At 38.9% G+C, this 20,655-nt stretch overlaps 1 protein-coding gene across 1 annotated transcript in view; it reads right to left on the reverse strand.

Annotated features, from left to right (window-relative positions):
* The window catches only part of si:dkey-91i10.2 (uncharacterized protein LOC555224 homolog), a 68,858-nt gene extending 51,740 nt beyond the window's left edge, over positions 1-17,118 (reverse strand). Inside the window, exon 1 of the mRNA XM_039600486.1 lies at positions 16,850-17,118. The gene's annotated coding sequence lies outside the window, so the exon portion shown is untranslated. The remainder of the gene's footprint in view (positions 1-16,849) is intronic.
* Positions 17,119-20,655: the final 3,537 nt, after the last annotated feature.

The following is a 20,655-nucleotide window of genomic DNA, read 5'->3' on the forward strand; positions in this document are numbered from 1 at the left end:
TTTCAAAGCTTTAAGTCTGCAGCCACGTCTGTGGAAGTACACACTTTTTTTTTAATAAGTTCTGCTGGATGCTGAACACAAACCATTCGTATGTGAACATATTTTGACCTACAGTGTTGAGACAGGAGGCAGCAGGGGAAGTGGCCCACATACGTCAGCTAAAATTGCTGCTTCATTCACTCAAAGTATGTGTTTCTGCATGCGTGTGGGTGCACAATATCCACAACTCTGCACGTAGAGAAAGCTTTACTATCATCTGCGGTTAGAACTAATCCATATTTTTGTCATCAGATACTCTACTGAACGATTTACTTTATGAAATGCCAATGCAATAAAATCCAAGAGCTACTGGCGCTTTCCCAAATGCAACCTTTTCTTTCAAGTCACAACAAAAACAAAAGATATTCAACTGAAATTGTTATCAGGTGACTGACGTTTTGACACAGCTGCTGCTAATCCCAAGAAAGCAGCTCTAAGCTCTTAAAACATGAGTTTGTTAGTTAGATGATCGGATCTGCTCAGCAGCAACAAACTAGGCTGTATGTGTGCTGTTATTGACTGGACCAGGCAGTGCACTAGAACAGGTGACCTTCCTGGAAAACGAGAAATAAATGGAAAACAGGGTCACATGTAACCATCGTGACCCATTAACCTCATTCATTATTTAATTTTCCAGCAGCTCTTAGTAGGCCTGAACGGAAAGAGAAGCAACTGCAGGATTCCATTAAACTCCCATGTCAACCGTTACATAAAAAACCCTTTATGACCTATATTGTGAGATGTGTTGGCGAATGAATATGTGAGTGTGCAGTATGCGCGTATGCACATACCCCGTCTTTAGCCAAGTATTGGCAGACTTAAAGTCCTGTGTGCACAGAAGAGCTATGCTATCATAATCAGCATGCCTGCAGCCACACAGCACACTGAATGAACCCAGCCCTCCTGATGGTAAGCCATGAAATCCAATTTTCTGTCAATCTATTCTTCTCTACAGTTTACCAGAAAGTTCCTCTGGATCTCTTGCACACCATCTCCGGGCTTCTCTCGTCGCTCTCTCCTACAGATGTTGCCAAGGTAATGGATAATTGACTGAAATGTCACTTCATGGAAATGAAAGTCGTGCACTTTTTCCCGACGTTAAATCACTCTTCTTTATCTGATTGGGACATATCAGTTTGGCTGGTAGTAGCTTCAGGTTTAAACAAAGAAGCATGAGGCTGAAATAAATATGTTGCTTTTATTATTAGAACAGGCGTTCAAACACATTTACACAGACCCCACCCCCCACCCCCGGTCTCTGAGAGCACCTAGCTTCCTTTTACACTCTACCTGGCTCAGGTACGTTTCTGGAATGGTCTACCAAGCAGACAAAGGACGTGTGTTCTATTCTACCCCAAAAGGCAAAAATAATATTAAAAACACATCATAATTCACACAGGCTGTTTTAAGTAATAAGCAGGCCCATAAAAGAGACCAACTAAGCAGAACTCTACTCAAAGATAAGGCTTAAATTAACAAATAATCTACCCTAATCAAATGAAAGCTCAACATGTGGAGTAATGCAGTAAACCCTTTTAGATGCAAAGGGGGAAACCACAGGGACAATAAATACATTTAATTTAAATTTCCTGTTGAAAACATTCTCCCCCATGCAATGACAGCAGATGGTTCAGTCCATATGATTGCCCTCTATATTTGAACCCTGCTGCTTCTTTTACTTAAACCAGCAGCTGACAGGTAACTAGAGAAAGTAGAAAAAAAATGATGAATGCAACTTATATAAACCGGTAACAAAGCAGTAGTGCATGAATGTATATGAAAATAAAATTAATGTAATTAATGAAATATGACTGCCATGTGACTTTAATGCCTGCAAAATTAAATTCATTTCAGTGAGTATTAAGTGAGAATGAGGTAAAAGTGTAAAACCTCATATACATACATAAATACATATATATATATATATATATATATAAATATTTACACATACAAATTCCTGTATATAATTCAATAACACATATGCTTTAATCATAAATACACACATTAGAAACACCCAGACTAACCTCCCCTGAGCTGTCATTTCAGTTTGCCCCAGGGGTTCCTAAGCAGGGAACCTAAGCACCTTTCACTCCTCTGCTCTCCCAACATAAAGCAACACTTAAACAATCCTCCCAGAATATCGACTAAAGTCAATAAAGAATCCCTAAACAATAATAATAATGCGTGTGTCTTTTCATTTAGCTTCCAAAATCAATCATTCATAAACAAGTAAAAACACAAGTTAAGGTAACAGATCCCCTGGTCTCCATTACAGGCTACACAGCATGCCAGCATGCGTCTGAATAATTACTAGTCAATTAGAAAAATGCCTAACAGAAGCAGAAACAAGACTGAGCTTTAATCATCTAGTAAATTGACGCCGCTTAATATTCAGCTTAAATTAATCACTTCAGTAGATACAGTAAGCACGCAGTTGTTGACATACTGATGCTTCAGTGCAACATATCTGCAGATGGTGCAGTGGACCCAATCCATTTCCAAAACTGAAAACAAACCACAAGCTATGTTGGCTGGTTCGTACTTATCAAGGGAAGCTTAGCCTAAGAAACACAGATCAATGCTGTTCCTCTTCTCATGTGAAACAATTGCTCGTCGAGACTGTGCTGCGTGGGAGGCAAAAATAAAACAGATTAGCCATAAAAATTCAACCGCAGCAATCTTCACAGTAATAGTAGGAAGCTCGGGCGTACTTCAGAAACATCAGCATTTACACATCAATGAGAGGGGGCTGGTTGAGACGTATTATGATGCAAAATATTCAGTGGGAAGGTCTTTTTTTTTTGTCTCAATGGTACTGAAATAGGCAGGAAAAAAGATAACAAGCAGTGGCTGTGAACTGTTGGAGGCAATTAATCAGTAACAGGATGGGGTCTATGTCTGTAGTCAGACGTGACTACGACTGGTTACTGTAACATTAATTCATGACAGTGATGTATGCAAAGGCCTAAAGAGAGAGCAGGAAATCGGGACCAAAATCTCATATCCCGATATTATGCATTTCATATTGCGATAACACTATATATCATGATACAGTGCATTTTCTGTAAATTGTGCAAATAGCTTATATAATGACCACACAGAAGGGATTATTTCTGTTTTAATTTTTAAATCAGCTGCTTGAGGCACATGTTGTTGTGAATAGTTTATATAAATAAAATTACATTTAATTAGATACTTAAAAATGAATGGTACTAATTCTTATGTGATTTTTTTTTCTTTTTATTTAGAAAATCAGGGCAAATGTTGAATTGAAAAAGTTCCGATAAAATATAAATAAATAAAATAGAAGACACTTCAAAAACTAAATAACTAAAGGTCCAGCTAAAGGTGCTATAGCATTAATACAAAGCCTACAAAACAAAACTCTTCATCAGGTAGCATTATATGAGACCAACTAAACTATACAAGGAAAAAAAACTGCTTAAAAAACACAACGATACAATGTATTTTGTAAGAGACAAAATGTAACCATGGACCTTTTCAAGCTTAAACTACAGCAGCAAACTAAGCCTCACCATAAATATGTACGCTATAACAAGTAAACAACTCACTTCAAGTTAGAATTATAGCATATGTAATGTAAAATGTCACAACAACGTATCTTGCATATTCAGCCTGAGAGCCAGCAACACAAATGCTCGCTAAACTAGCACCTTGAAAACTTTAAAATCCCATATGACCTACCACGGGTTATTATTACAGAAAAATATACTTATATTTAGATACTCATTGATGGCTACATGGAGACTGTGAACAAAAACAGTATTTTGGTCACAGCATTATACATAGTGACACACACTAGACGATCCTCATGCGGAGCTTCCCTGAGCCTATCATTTCTCCTGCATGGTCATCAGGAAAAAAGCCTGTCTGCAAAACACGACTGCAAAGTCTCAATGCAATCTCAGATAAAGTGCACCATCAAACTCAAACAGGGCTGTGTAGTTGGGCTCGTCCACACTTAGTGCCAGTAGCAATGCCACAGTGTATTCTGAAATACCACAAAATGTGAAATGACAGACGTTTTCATTTTATCATATGATATATGTCATCGTATCGCGCAGTCGTAGCAGGAAACAAACAAGGTTGCTGTATGACACACAGTAAAGCCCTTAGAAAAGCATTACGGCTTTATGCTAGAATAACTAAATGCCACTGCCAGGGTGTACACACACCTCAGGTTTCCCATAAATGGCTCTCTTTAAACATAAAAATTTCAAAGGTTTTCTGTCAGCCTCCACCAGACTCTGCACCACTGCTAACAAATGATTGTGTGCACCTTGAAAATGTGGACCCTTCTGCAGGAATCACCCCTCATATTGACACTGACACCATCACTCCTCCTGTGTCAGTGAGGCTTTTTCAAAAGCAGACATCTGGACTACCACCAGAAGGCATACGGTTAAGTCTATACATGTTTGCACACGATCCAGCAATCTATCCATTTTCTTCCATCCACGGTCCAATTCAGGGTCACTGTGTGCCTTTCCCACTTATCACGGGTTGAGGGCCAGGGTCGGTCTCTCTCAGTGCTGACCAAGAGACAGACACGCCTATGAGCAATTTAGAATCACCAGTTACTCTAACTCACACGTGTTTTTTGGACTCTAGGAGGAAGCTGGTGTACCAGGACAGAACCCACAGAAAGGCCTCAGTTTTGATCCCAGGACCGTCTGCAGCAACATGCCTCCATTTTCATATGTATTTCTTATTTCTATGGGACCAAAACAGATGTGAGGTCATTTGAGAACAAAAAGCCATTTCTGCTTTTTGAACTCAGTGCTTGCCAGTAAGCACATAAAATAAAAATAAGCTTTTCATGGAGAAGATTAGGATAAAAAAGAAAAAATCCCCCAAAATATCTCTTACTGGGATGATCTTGTGATTTATATGAAGGCCACATTCCAGGCAGGATTCTAGACAAACAGCAGAAAATAAAAGACAGCGTTCCCAACTGAAACACTCACACATCCCACTCACTGCACTTACTATAATAATGATGGTAGCATATCTATGTTTGTATGGTCCCCATCTCCTCCTAGACAAGTGGCTCAATTTTGATGAAACTTTTCATAAAGACTGCCTAGGGCACTGTGAGTGCCTAAAAATATTTCATACAAATCCCACAAAATATGTAATTACATTTAACAGTTTAACTAAGCACTGGATGAAATGTCATAGTATATTGTGATACTCCATTCTGATGTATCATAATGTTCCCTAGTAACAGTAATTGTATAGGTGCTACATAAATGGCCTCTTTAGCCTTCTAAAAACATCTGATGAAAAGAAGTATAGACTTGAAACAAAAATACACTTGCGGTGTGTTGGTGAGCACACAAGAGAACACACAGCTTCCTGTTCAGGCATGACAGAGTCCACTGGAGGTGTAACCCTGATTTGACTGCCTGATGATGCTACACAAATTTTCAAAGCTTCAAATTCAAAACTGTAACAATAATAAAATAATGATATTTATAAAGAGGCTCCTTTATCCAGATTGTAAACTACCACACAAGTAAAGACAATAAAGGAGTAGAATTGAATAAATTTAGCACCGAGAGTACAGAAGAATGTGTGTATTCGATTATTTCATTTGTAACAATTCTTCTTGGCAATTAATCTGGTACTGTTGGAAAGCCTGTTTATTTTCCTTTAAACCTGTCTGCAGTCTGACCTCAACCCCACTGAACACTTGATTGGTTTTGTTCTGCATTCGTACCAGAGTGACGAATGCGACCACACTAGCTGACTTTTGACATGTGCTGGTTGAATAATGGGATGCTATCCCATGGCAGTGTATCACCAAGCCGGCGATGAGCTTGAGCAGGAGGTGCCAGGCCCGTTTGTTAAATGAATAAATTGCTAAATTGATAAGTTGTCTTTTTCTTCAAATTTCAATCACCCAATCCAATAAACGGCACCAAACTAGAGTTATTAACAAAATAAGCTGTTTGGCATTGGCAAAAGATTTGGAAAGTTTTTCTACATACTTAACTCTGCTGCTCAACCCATAAATGCATTTTCCTTACAAATGTGGCACCATTTAAGGAGAAATAAATAGGCTTTACAGCGGTATAAAATTTGTTGCAGAGAAACACTGTTACAACAAAGAAATCACCCAAACACAAACTTACTTTTTGCAGTTAGTTTATTTTTTATTTGATGTCAGTGCTAAGGAGTAGTTGGGAACTGGTGCAACAACATAACCCGGGGATTGCAGGTTTCTCAGCACTCTGGTGGCTATTTATTTCAAATCAAGGTCAGTTTAAAAAAAAAGAAGCTGTGCTTGTACAAGGTTAAAAATATTAAGAACAAGAGGGACCGGTCAAGTCCATTTTTATTGTCTTTGTTTGATATTTTTACCGCTATCTGGATACTTTATTTTCTGCAGGTTAGGTTCTTGTAACATTCAATAGGATAACATTTTTTTTAAATGGCATTGTCCCTTATAGCACTTTACAGAAGACAGAGACAAATGGGGAGAAACAGGAGGGTGGAAGGTGGAGAGCAGCGGTTTAATCCATATTTCACCAACCAAATTGCTAAAGGCGAAGTTGAAAATCAGCACAGAGTCTTTAGCCTCTTCAACCAGACACATTCCTCTGAGACCCCGCTGATCAACTAACCAACGTCTCTGCACACACTGGCAGCCAGTTCAGCTGTTTTTAGGATAATCCGTCTTCTGGTAAAAATGTTGCCTGAATCCTAATAGTCCGGCGGTAGACACCAGACATAAACATGTGCACTGCAAACACACACAAAATACAAACACAAAAGCAGAATCCGTCTTCGAGCTGTCAGGTGGCAAAGAGGCAGCGGCGGCTTCGAGTCTCATTAGGATTCTGCATCTGGCTTCACATCACACACACACACACACACACACACACACACACACACACACACACACACACACACACACCCAGTGGAATCTCCTCTGAAAAAATGTATATATGTTTATATAGCTGCTAGAATGCTACTGTCTTCACTGTATGGATGGCAAATCTAACATGAGTAATACCTCACTAATAAAAATGGTCCTGGGCACAAATCTACTAAGTCACAATGCTATTTTTGTCTTTGCTATTTTTGTTTTTTGTGGAACAGACACTCATGGTTGATTTCTAGAGGGCTTCCTGCTGGGAAGGTTATTCCTGTCAACAGAATTCTTTAGAAACTTGTAGTTTCAGAGCTCCGATCAGGTGAGAATACTCTGCATCGCAATGCAGCGGGGCTGTGGAAAACATCCATCAAAACTTGTACAGTATATAACCTTTAAATGAATTTCACTGCTATGAAACACTTCCAGGTGATTTTAATATTTTTAGTAAATATGAAATTTTTTTTCCCTGTTTTGTGTGCGCACATTTTATAAACAATGTCTATGGAGGACTGAACCTCATGCCATATTGCTTCAGTAAGAGTAGGAATATGTGATGTGCTTTCTTAACTCTGACTTAGAGACCTGTTTGCGTGTCCTGACAACCTTAAGTTGCTAGGGAAAAATGTGCAATCCCCAATCAGTGGCAAGTGGTTGCTAGAGGTTGCTGCAAGTTGCTGTGAAATCAATTGCCTGAGTCATGCAGACCTTGAGACTGGTCACCAACCACAAGTTGGGAAAAAGAGAAAAACGTATATGCCTGACAAGCTACCAAGCATTTACTGCCAAATGAACTCAGTCGCAAAGAGGCTGCTGCACCAGAAACGTCCCTGTGATTGCTTTAGTTACTAGCAGACTGCCACCAAGATGAAAACTGCCAACGACTCCCTACGCTGTAATCAAAAAAGTGCAAAGAAAATCTGAAACGGAGAATCTTCCACTTTAAATAGATAACAATTTAAATATGTTAGCAACCAATTTTTGGTGCAGCACTACATAGCCCTTTGTGACTGATTTTTACCTGGCACCTGGCAGCAACCACTCGCCAACTGGTTGAGGAGTACAGATTTTTCCTTAGTGAGCTGTGGTTGCCTGAAGGGGTCACTGACTGGTCTGTAAGTCTCTGTAATCGGACTTTAGCGATCTATTTCACAATGAATGGCATCGACTTCCAGTAAGCGTTTGCAAACAGAATATAGATAATTATTTTGGTTGCAAATGGTATATATAATATATATATATCATTTTTTTAGTGACTAACTTTATCCAAGGGGTTGCCGATTGGTCTCTAGGCCAATGTGACTGGGGCCTCTAACTTTCTGGAATGGCTCATATATATAAAGATAGATAGATAGATAGATAGATAGATAGATAGATAGATAGATAGATAGATAGATAGATAGATAGATAGATAGATAGATAGATAGATAGATAGATAGACTGTACTTTGAGAGATTGCAAATGAAATCAAGGTGCTCAAATTGTACCATAAAGCAGTTCTGCTCATTGACTTCATTGATTTTCACCAACATAAAATGAATATAAAATGTCTAAATGTAAACATTTTTACAGCAGTTTGCAGTATCCACCCTGCTGCAAAGTGGCTGACTTCAAGCTACCACATCTCCTCTTCTATGGGTACCAGGCTAGTACTTTGTCTCAATGAACCTTTGCCCTACTCCTAGTGAAAAAGGCAGTAATTTAACACTGATGTAACGCACAGTGCTCGTTTTATCTTCAGTTGTGCTCAGTGTTTTTTCTTATCAGTTGGAGAAAAAGAGAGAACAAACTGCTTGCAATAGAGAAAAAAATGAAAATTTGGACAGAGGCAGAACAGATAGGATCACTGGAGCATGCAGTGAAGAGAAGGAAGAGCAAAAAAGAGGCACAGAAAATGAGAGCGGTGTTACAAATGGCTGCTGGTGAGGGAAAGGGAAAAAGGTTGGATGTGGAGAGTGAGCACAGCTGGAGCTCTGTGTGAAGCCTTACTCATGGTTACACCAGATGATGGGTGGAGAGGGCACGGACTGAGGGAGCATTTACGCTGCCACAGGCTGTCAGCAAGGTTATGCTTTTTAAAATGACTGCACTGAAAGGAACCTGCTGCTGCTGCTTGCTGAGGTAACTTGCAAGTAACCACCCTCATCCTTTGTTTGACTCACTCGAAACCTGCCTTATCATCACTTAACATACAGAGCTGTGCAGCCAGGTTTCCAGCAATTAGGAGAGACATGAGAGATGTATGAAATGACATTTTTACACACATTTTTATGGTGTATTTAAAGGCAGTATGAAGCGCTCAAAGTATAATATGGTCTTTTGCTGAAATGATTAAACACACCTTAAAATATGCTTCTTAAATACCTCTGTTGACTGGTTGGGCCACAGGATTGCAGCTTTTGTTCTTCAGTACGTTAATACTACCTGAATAATAAACCTGAATGGATTATAGAGGCTAATCCACATAATATTATTATTGGATTGATGCTACATTAGAGAGGATTACACCTTGCAGAGAGCACATAGACATTACAAATGAAAGGTGTAAGCAAAGAAAAATGCCTTAAAATACACGTCTGAAGCAAGTTTGGGGCTTATTTTCTGTTTTCATTCTCCTGTGTGGACTAATAGTGTGCAAAACTCTTCAGTAACGCCCTCATTTCTTTGTTTTACCTCCAAGAAGATAGACCTCTTTGTAATTTCTTTAAAATTGACATATTATACAGCATTTGTCACAAACCTGTATTCAAATTGTTATGTATTTAAACGGTTATAACCTGTTATTGTAATGTAGTTATAGTAAAGTAACATATTTAGAATCCCCATATAACATTCCCTGTCTGCATATATGATGTCAACACAAACACTGGCAGTAAGAAAAACAGATTTAAATCACTTTATATAGCATTATTGTCACTTTGCCTATCAGATCAATCTACTGACCTTGAAATCTTTACATGCTACTTCCTATATGTTAACATTAAATACCACAATTGTAAGCGTCATAGTTTCTAAGCTTTAAGTCTTTTTGTCAATTTTTAATTAATAACTTTGAAGGCCTTGGTGGATGTAAGCCCCACACCCCTATTCCCATACAGAGGAAATATATGCCTATATATCTAAATATTGGCACTTTGTTACTAACAGTCTGTTGCAAAAACACATAATTTGTTCCCATTTCTTTAGTTGACTGTACAAAAAAATGCTAAAAGTAATATTGTTTGACAGGCATGAAAAAGTATTTTTGCACCAAGATGATTCCTTGTGATAGGCCAGAAACTATCTGTGTATGATGTGCATTGATGATGTACCATTTTTTGCTGCCTGTCTTTTATTCTCTTATATATGCCGACTGCCTCCTATAGGTTGCTGCACTCATCCTGCATGTTTTTACCTTTCTGCACCCCTTCCTGTCGGAAGGATTGTAAAATATTATTTGATATATTATATCATCTAATGATTTTCTACTAGCTGGCAATGACGAGTGCTGGAGGAGCTTTTTCAGAACCATTACTTTAGCAAAAGTAGCAATAAAATATCATCAAAACGCCTCACTACACATAAACTGTATTATGTGTAGTGAGATTGTTTCTGCTCCAGATGTTTAAGGATAGGCTCATGTTAAATACTTATATATTATGTTTAATCAACACTATAACATTCTATATAATCATATAATTGCAGTGGCTATCATGTGAGTACCAGTATCTCAAAGAAAAAAACTAATATGCTAATCAGCTCCGCCCTAAATTCTTTTTTTTTTTAAAGAAAAAAAATTGTTTGATTGGCAGTGGCTCCATTTTCCAACATAACAATGATCCCAAACACACTGCCAGCTCAGTCAAAGCATACTTGGATAAAACATAACACACAGTGGAACACTGTCAGTCATGGATTGGCCTCTCCAGAACCCGGACCTCGACATTACTGAAGCAGTGTGGGATCAACTTGACAGAAAATGGAACAAAAGGCAGCCAACATCCAAAGGAGATATTAAAACTCAAGAAGGATTGTCTCAGAGAGTTCAAGCTGGGTTGAAGAATAAAGTTGGTCACACCAAATATTGACTTTCAAGCTTGTTAGAAATGTACAAAATTGCCTTATATACTGTTTTTACATGTATGTTTGCACATTTCAATAAATTGCTGGACCTATTTCCCATTTGCCTAGCAGAAAATACTAAAATGAGGGGGACCTCAAGACTTTTGCATAGTACTGTAGATCAACATGAATGACTTCAGTCTTTAACAGCTTGGCCAGATTTAGAGTCTCTTTATAGAGGCTCATTTTAAAACTTATATTATTATACATCCGAAAAGGTTGATTCTGTTCATCTGGACTTTGTGTTTTCAAGGAGAGAAATGTTTCGTCACTCATTCAAGTGACTTCTTCAGTCTTCAGTCTTCCTCTGTGGCTTTTAAACCCCAAAACACGCTGCGTCAAAAATTGGTCCACCCCAAGGATCGGGTCCCCCGACACAAACAGAGTAATATAGTGTACGTCGTTAAGTGCCAGGAGGATTGCCATGACTTACACATCGGGGAAACCAAACAACCTATGGTGAAGCGGATGGCACAACCAGAAGAGCTACCTCGTCAGGCCAGGACTCTGCAGTCTATTTACACCTACAGGCCAGTGGACACTTCAATGACGAGGATGTAGACATCCTGGACAGGGAGGAACGCTGGTTTGAGCGGAGAGTCAAGGAGGCCATTAACGTGAAAAGGGAAAGACCATCTCTGAATCGAAGAGGAGGCCTAAGGGTACATCTTTCACTGTCTTACAATGCTCTGAATGGTACTCATGGCCATTGATCAGTGGTCTTTGATCAATGGTTCTTGATCAATGGTCATGACAGTTTGCATATTAATGATCAAGGAACTGACCTCACAGCCCATTGTTCATTTAGTGGGCTGGTTTTAGTTATTGTACAAATGTACTGTTTATAAGATTGGAAACCTGCAGTCAGCTGAGACTGAAGAAGTCACTTGGATGAGTGACGAAACGTTTCTCCCACTGAAAACGCTACGTCCAGATGAACAGAATCAACCTTTTGGGATTTACTTAACTGGATGATTGAGCATGCATCAAGACATTATTATACATCGTTGTGCAGGATGACTACTACTGATGCACTTAATGTAATTTTGACTATTAAGGATAAATTTTGATAATTTAGTCCAAAAAAATCTATCTAACTGTGAGTTTTTAGGTTTTGTCTGTGAAAGCATAAGTAAGTAACAATTACCTACCACTAGTTTAAAGTACAGTACTGGAATTGAAGCTGAAGCTGAACTGCAGAAAATAGGAATCAACTCAAAATACCAAACAAAAATACACTACATGTAAACTATGCTGGATTAAAAACATTTGAAGCCCAAGGCTGGGAATCTCATGGTCAGAATCAGTAAATGTTTGTGGAGAAGGAGACTGATAAACTATCAATGTCATTAGTTGCACTCTATTTTTTTTTAACAAACTGCTGAATGTGTGTCTGTCCGTGCGAGAGCTCGTAAGAGTTGTGCTTTCTGTGGGCTTATTTGGAGAGATCTTGAAGCCAACAAGCCCACCCTTCTTCGTCAGACTTGACAGCACATAGACTCAAAGCACTTGTATTAGCATTTTATCGAGTGACCTTCCTGCTCTTCAGTCTGCCTCTTATGAAGCTGTTTTCATTTTCACTCCAGCCTTCCTGTTCCCTCAGAAAACGCAACTAATACCTCTGTATGACCCAACCTGAACTGCATCACTCAAAACTGCTCAACTGGGATAGTTCACTCTGACTTTGAACACTGAAAACTGCAAGAGTGTGCTGCAATATTTTGAGGGTGCGTGCATCCAGCTTTAAGAGGCTTGTTAACTGTTTTACTTCGGGCATTTCTCGATGGTCTCCTAGAAGCACATGACTGTTGCCACAGCTACCACATTTTTAATTACTCCACTGGTAATTAGGGGTTGCCCATCGTTGGTATAGGAGATCCCGGACTGTCATCCATGCACAACGCCTTTGTTGGTGGTGTTCATAGCTAAAAGGGGGGAGCACTGGGAAAAAATGAACGCTCATTCGCACTGTCAGTCAAGCTGCCTTCATGTGGCTGAGCATGCAGCTGTGACTGATGTTCTAACAGGACACAGGGGGATGCATTATAGTTTATCCTGAAGGCAGGACACAAAAACAAAGGAGGTTCTCGGGGGAGAAGAAGAGTTCACTCTATGAGGTTTGAGGCTGCTTGGCTGCCTCCAACATGTTCTTCTTATCATTGTTGTTTTTGCCTTGAATTCCAAAACCCAACAAAACAAAGACAAAGACCTGATAAATGCATTCCGATCAAACCTGATATGTGGGCGATCTTTTGCGGCGCATCATTTGGGATGTATTTTTTAAATTTTCCTCAGTTTTCTTTACAGGTGTGCACTCTTGAACCAAGGCTGAATGCCTTCTACACGGCGCCAACAATGAAGCAGAAATGTTTTGCCTACGTTCATACAGACTCTTGTCTCTGTTGTGTTACGATAAAAATGGTAATTTCCTGAAAAAGAAATCCACCTCGGTGATAAGACATTTCAGTGGTGTAACGTAAATCATCTGCTCATTATCTATACTCACTTACACTGTGAAGGTCATGGTGGCTGAAGCCTATCTAACCTTGGCCAGGATGCTGGGTATACTTTGGACAAATTACCAGGCTATTACAGGACTGACACAGAGACCCATTCGCACACAGACTTTAACGTTGCTCTACCAAAACATCAAAATCAACATCAAAATAAATAAGAACACTTCAGCAACAAAGTTGATTTAATAACTTGAACTGATTGTAAATGCGAGGCTTCTAGACCTCAACTGCTTTTCACAGCTTCCCTCAGCAGGTGAGTGCAGAAAGCCACAGGACCAAAAATACCAATGTATTACTTTAATTGTGTATGTAAATTTACACATTAAATATATTTAAACTGATGTTTAGTGAAATGATCCATGTTCTCAGTATTCATTTTGTTCACCACATGTTGCAAAAAATAGCCAATTTGAACAAGAGACAGTTTGAAAGCAATCTTTGGAATGATGTGTTGGTTTTAATTTGTATGGGTTTTCTTACTATATATTTTCTTACATACAGCTGTATGCTCCGTTTTTATACATTGTATAGTTTTATGCAGCCTACCCAGCGACTATAATTTTTTCTAAAATCTGACATGTTAACATCTTTTTTTTCCAAACTAAACTCTACTCACAAGCGCTCTCCTTGTTATGGAAAAAACATACTGGATGGCAAAAATCTTCATTACTACAAAGATTGTAAGCTAATCGTAAACAGTAATCATATGCAAGCTAACACTGCAGTGACACTGTTTTAATTTCCTGGTCATTATTTGTATACTGTGCAAAAAACAGAAAAGGCTCGTATCATAGAACCTAATCCTTTAATGACCACACTAATGATCATCACTAAGGAACAAAGTAATTGGAAGTCAATGGACTAAAAAAGTGCCTGATCTGAAGCAATGAGTAAATGGAAGGTAATTAAACTCTGTCCAGTCAGGCTGATCTTTCTCCAAAACAAAGCCAGTATTTTATAATGCCTGTCACAAGTGTGCGCATTAGTATTAGAAGCCTGGGCCCTTTAGTATACCTTCCACGCATTTCTCCCAGCTTAGCCTGACAGACTCACCTAATATAATTGACTTTGTTTAGCTGGCTGTGCATATCTGTGTGTGTGTGTGTGTAGCTTGCATGAAGCTGTGAGAGTCTGCAGGTCCACCGCTTGGCCTTTCATCACATCACTGCACCGACTGAGTCCATGCAGAGATCAGATAGGGAGCAATAAAGCCAGACTCTGAGGAGGAAAATCTTTGAGACTCTCCAGTGTGAGACCTCTCACAGAGCTGAGCGTTAGCCTATCAAGCAATAAACACCCTCAGAGCAAGTTTATCTTAAATTCACTTAACATCTGTTGCCAACATCAGACGGGCATAAAGTCTTTTACGAATGAAAGATTAGGAGCTGTAGCCAGAACCTTCGAATTTTAGTTCACAAGTTCAAATTCCCCAATGCAAAGCCGGTTCTGAAACATCTACAATTAAATGTAATCTCCCTACCCGATGATTTACAGAGTGAAACTGCTTGATAGGTTCGTTTAAGGCGGCAGAGTCTCAACAAAAGGCTTCAGTTCAATTCCTTCACAGAAAATGGGAACGAAAATGGAAGAGACAGCAATAGCGAGGGTTTACTGGCAAAAGAAATCAATTTGCCAAGAATTTGATTTCTCTTAATGAGTAAATCCTTTCTGCCTAAAAACATACCCAAAGCTGTGCAAGCACTGCACTAAAAGGCTTCAGGGTGCAGTAACTCATGTCCAGTGGGAAATGCCTTTGAGAGAGCACCAGTAACAACTCAGGTAGAGTCATGTGGCTCTTATATTGGTGGAAAAAAAACAAAAAACACCTCCTACTAAGTCCACATTCATAAAATATGTATGCACCGCAAGCCTGAGGTCTTTCATACAGTATTTTCTATTCCTAGAAAACAAAGAAAACTGCTGCAAGAGTATAACAGTTTCATTAACATTATCTGATTGCAGTCTGGATTTTAGCCAGTATTCCCATCAATCCTAGAGGTATTTCCAGTCATGGCTTGGATGACTGCTGAGACCCAGTCATCCCAAAAAATGCTGTACTAAAGGAGCCCCGAGGGTAAAACTGCGAGACTCCGCAGATTCCACAAGGGAAATAAGATATTACTGCACTGCTTTCCTATTTCATTTACTAAATGGCATCACAGAGAGAAAGCAGATAATGAAGACAAACACAATCACTGTTGTGTAGCTGCGTTGTTCTACACTCTCCCATCTTGGCTATAAAACATATTCATCGCTCTAATTCTCCTCACCTGAGATTGTCCCAGTTTGCCACAAAAACTGCTCATTTTTACAAAAAGTGCAATTTGTAAAATGAAATTATTTTTCGTTTATTCATAAAGGCTAAAATACAAAATATTTTCTAGTTATTGTGTTCTTGGAATGTAAGAACTTATATATGACTTATATATGACCAAATTTCATATCTTGGCTTTGCTGAAGCTATCAATATTATAAAGCTGCTGAAATGTTCTAATTTCCATTTTTTATGTACACTTTACTTGAAGCTGAAACTTCATTCCCAAGCTTCAAAAGACATTTAATTAAATAATAGATACAGGAATATCCGCACTGGCTCTCTTCCACAGTGTGTCTTTGTCAGATGACAGCCCCTCCCTGAGTCCTTCCTGTTAAAAGGGAGTTTTTCCTTCCCACTGTTGCCGGGTCATCTGTAGGTCGTCTGATTGTTGGGGTTTTCTCTGTACTATTGTAGGGTTCTTACTTTACAGTATAAAGCACCCTGAGGCAACCGTTGTTGTGATTTGATCCTATATAAGAAAAACTGAATTTAATTTAAATGTATGTGTATATTATCTTCTATGACCAATTTTCAAAATTAGTGGATGGTTTATTTGAGAATTAAAGAACTCTGAAGTTGTGATTTGCAGTTTTGTTAGTAATAAATTATTAATTAATCACTCAACGAGCAAAAGAAGTAAAGATATAAAGTAGAACTATGGTAATATGAACAGTCACGAAATTAAAAATTTAACCCTGTGTGGAAAAAATGCCGCCTAACACAAAGTACCCTATCCTGGGTTGCTTACAAAGAATACTAGATGTATAATTAATATAGCGACGGGGAAAGAAAGCTTCAAGCAGCTATGTGCAGGTCAGTCATACCAGCTGAGGACCAAAAGCACTCACAAATCACTGCAGGGATCGCTCCAGTGACTCTGAACCTGACTGCCTGGTGATGCAGCTGCCAGCATCAATCAGCTGTTACCGCTCTTCTAATTCAAACGACAAAATACATCCTAATCTTTTTACTTACTCAAAGTTACTCCCAGGACGCTTCCCCCTCCATCGCATCAGAAGAAGACGTCTCGTTTTATACGTGGGCTCAGATTCACAGAGCAGGTTCAATCCTCGCAGCTCCTCACAATTAAGAATCTGATGCCGGTTGCACACAGACCGGGGTCCCTGCAGGTGGATCGATAACGACACTAACGTAAAACCGCGCGCCACACGGCCGTTCGTTCACTCTGTCCCTCCCTCGTGCTCTTTTGATGGATTTCTATCGAAGGATCCCGGATACGCGACCTCTTGCTTTTGCGGCTTTCTCCTTGGGAACTGTGTTGCCTTCAGGTACTGCTCGTAAAAACGCCACCTTCACCTTACAACTTTATGATTACGTAGTAGTAATGCAAACGGGGTAACAAACGAGGCACTTCTTGTTTATAACAATAATAATAATAATGATAATAATACTAATAATAATAATAATAATGTCACTGTTTTGTCATTAAAAGTTAATTATTTTCAATCTGTTTTTTATTTCTAAACTTTAAAGAGCCAATACGTTTTTTATATTTGCAAACCTGGTAAATGTTAAAAATATATGGAGTTTGCAGCTGATAAGTCAAAAATAAAGATCATAAAATATCTAATGCATCTCAGTAATATGCGATGTGTTACAGTGACGGGTGAAATTGGGTTTAGAGCCAGCTGGTATTCATCAACAGCACATTTTTAGTCGTGTTGTTGGTGGGATGTTCTGTGAAATTGATATTTACGACTGCAAGTGAAAGTAGCACTGGACAAGCTCCCACTCTGCCCGTGATTGGCCCAGATGAAAAAACTGCCACACTGACCCCCCTCCCCAGCCCCCCTCAAAACTCCAAACGCAGAGGGTGAGCAGATTATGCTATGCTGCCAGTCAGGTCTGAGTGAGATGTGTGTCTGCTACATGCTGGCACTGCTACTTCTAACAGTGAATGAACAAAAAATTGGAACAAAAAAACCCAAAACATCTACACATCATACTACATAAAATGTTCTGTCACATTAGTCATGAAACCAGTGGAGTATAAAACCATACAAAAAACATGATCAGATCTGAGACTGATACCCCCCCAGTTGTGTCTCCTCTTATACACTTGCATGTATTTATATAGTTATATGAAAAAGAACATTTTGACATGAAAATGTGTTAAGTTTTCATATCACTTGCTGCTAATTAAATTCTGCTAATTAAAAAACTTTATAAAAACACAAGTTTCATCAGTTGGCTAGTCTGGAGTCCTCAGATGTGTGTAAACACAACCCTAACCTTGCCCCAAGAGTGGACATTACAGCAAATTTACCCCAAGGTCATACATCAGAGAAAGTGCAAAAAAAACACACAACAAAAACACCAACAACACAACATTTAGTATGATAAATATTCAAGTTCATGACAGTACAGTTAGAAAAAAAAAATAAACATGTAATGGCTTGTTTGGGGCGTTGCCAATGAGGAAGCAAAGCCAGAAAATATAATTAAACATGACAGCACAGCTTAGGTTAGCAAAGTTGCATCAGAATAAACCACAAGATTATTGGAACAAAGGACAGACAAAACCAAAGTGGAGATTTGTTTGTTATCAGCATAAACACCTCATAGCAACTGTCATGCATGGTGGTGGAAATGTCATGGTTTGGGCTTGTTTTGCAGGCACAGGACCTGGACACCTTGTAATCACAGATTTAGTCATGAACTCCTCTGTATAGCAAAATGTGAGTCCATCTGGACATCGATCCCAAGCACAACAGCAAATCTACAACAGAATGACTGAAAAAGAAAAGAATCAAGATGTCCAGACCTCAACTCATCTAAAATGTTGTTGTAGGGCCTTAAGAGAGCCGTGTATAAACAAATGGCCTCAAATCTCAATAAACTGAAGCAATTTTGTAAAGAGGAGTGAATCAAAATTCCCCCGCAACAATGTAAGAGTCTCACTTCAGGAATTACTTCAAGTTATTGGTGCTAAAGGTGGTTCTGCAAGCTGGTGATTAATGGGGTTTAATCTTTGTTTTTCATAGAATCCTGTGAAAACTTTCTTTTCCATGACTGTATATCTAATTTGCAATTCTTACAGCGCATACTGTTATTATTTCACTTTTTTTTTTACCCAGTCAAAGCTTTTATTGAGATCAAAATCACATTATCAAGAAAGATGCTGCAAAAAGCGCTTCCTCGCAATATGTATAACACAAACAAGAGAAAGCGAGAGCCAAAGAAAGCCGTCACACTGCAGTAGTTCACAGATAATAAGATGTGTGTCTCAAACTATACGTCAGCATAAAAACAAAAGGAGTATATGATAAGTCTGTAGCTGTGATCAAAGGTGCATTTTACCCGAAGGATACAGAATGAAGGTTAACATCGCTGTATTTATGCTGTAGCTGTGATCATTTAGGTTGTATTGCTGCCTTTGCAGTTTCAGAAACGATTGTGTGAGCTGTGCACTATGGGGAAAGTGGAATGGTTGTCCCATTTCCTTTACTGCAGAATAATCACTCCCAGTCATTAAAAAACCTGAATTCTTAATTGTGCTTAGTTTTTCACGTGTTTCAGGAGTTTCCCAAAAGGTGGATTATATAATCAGATTTAATAATGTATTAAATGTGAACTTAATTGATGACGTGAAAGTCTGAAAATGTGATTGCTAAAGTTACTTAGATAGATTTATCTGTGCCGTTTGCAGATGTATCCACAGCCTACTGGATTTGGCTTACATCAAGTTGCGGTGTCTTGTAACCGAGTCAGGTTTGTTTAGCTGACACAATAATAAAACCTTTGCTAATTTATTATTTTTGCACTGTTATGAGGTTGAAGATTTAATTGTATGCACCCAATGAGCCTGTACCCACAGTACATAGCTTTGGTTGAGCTTGCATCCCACCCCCACTCCCTTGCAGAGTGTTGCTGTCATCTCTTTCACCACTGCCAGTGGCTTACAACCTGCAGCAACTCTCTATTGTGGCTCAGCCGCTGTATTGTGAACTTGCGGATTGTTGCTTGGAAACAGTAAACCTTACCTCGCAGAGTCCAGGGGCAACCCCCACAGTAACTGATATCACCAGAGGACAGCTGCTGTTTACCTCCATCCATGGAGACAGACTCATGCTGGTATCTTTTTCACATGGGATACAGATACAAAGTAACTGAACTGCTTTACTTCTGCAATCCGTTTGTGGTTAATTTTCAAGTATAAATAAGACTGAAAAAGATTGCCTAAAATAACATGATAATGTTTTTATTAACTATTTTACAATTTTTATACTCTAACTCTAATACCACGCTGAAGAGATAACTATTTAGTCCCACTTCTGTTTCAATTTCCTCTCTGTTGTCATCTCTTATTCCACTCCCCACCACTCAACCACCAGCTTGCACATATATATGTTGTCCAAAGTGGATAAGAAAAACCATGCTGTGACCAGTTGGTGAAAATGCATTGGTGTAATCATTCCAATTGACTTAGATGCTGATCCTTTAATGTTTGAAGGCAGCAGAGCATATGGCCTTTGTAAAAATGCAGGCATGGCAGGAATTAGGAGGCTTAGGAGTCATTAACAGTTTAGAGAACAGAAAAGGAGATTTTCACTGCCACAAGGTTCACAGAGCTCAGACCCCCTGAAGCCTGTGGAGCTTGAAACTGCAATCAGTAAGTGTTACGGCAACAGTTCATTAATCCCCAATTGCCAGGGCTTTCTGACACATTGTTTCAGCTATTCAGCTAATAGCGCCAGTGATGCTGCTAATTTAGCATACAAGCTACTGGGTAAGTGCTGAAATGCAAATATTTACTTTGT

The sequence above is a fragment of the Oreochromis aureus genome, linkage group 16, assembly GCF_013358895.1.
Source record: "Oreochromis aureus strain Israel breed Guangdong linkage group 16, ZZ_aureus, whole genome shotgun sequence".
NCBI classification, from domain to species: Eukaryota; Metazoa; Chordata; class Actinopteri; order Cichliformes; family Cichlidae; genus Oreochromis; species Oreochromis aureus.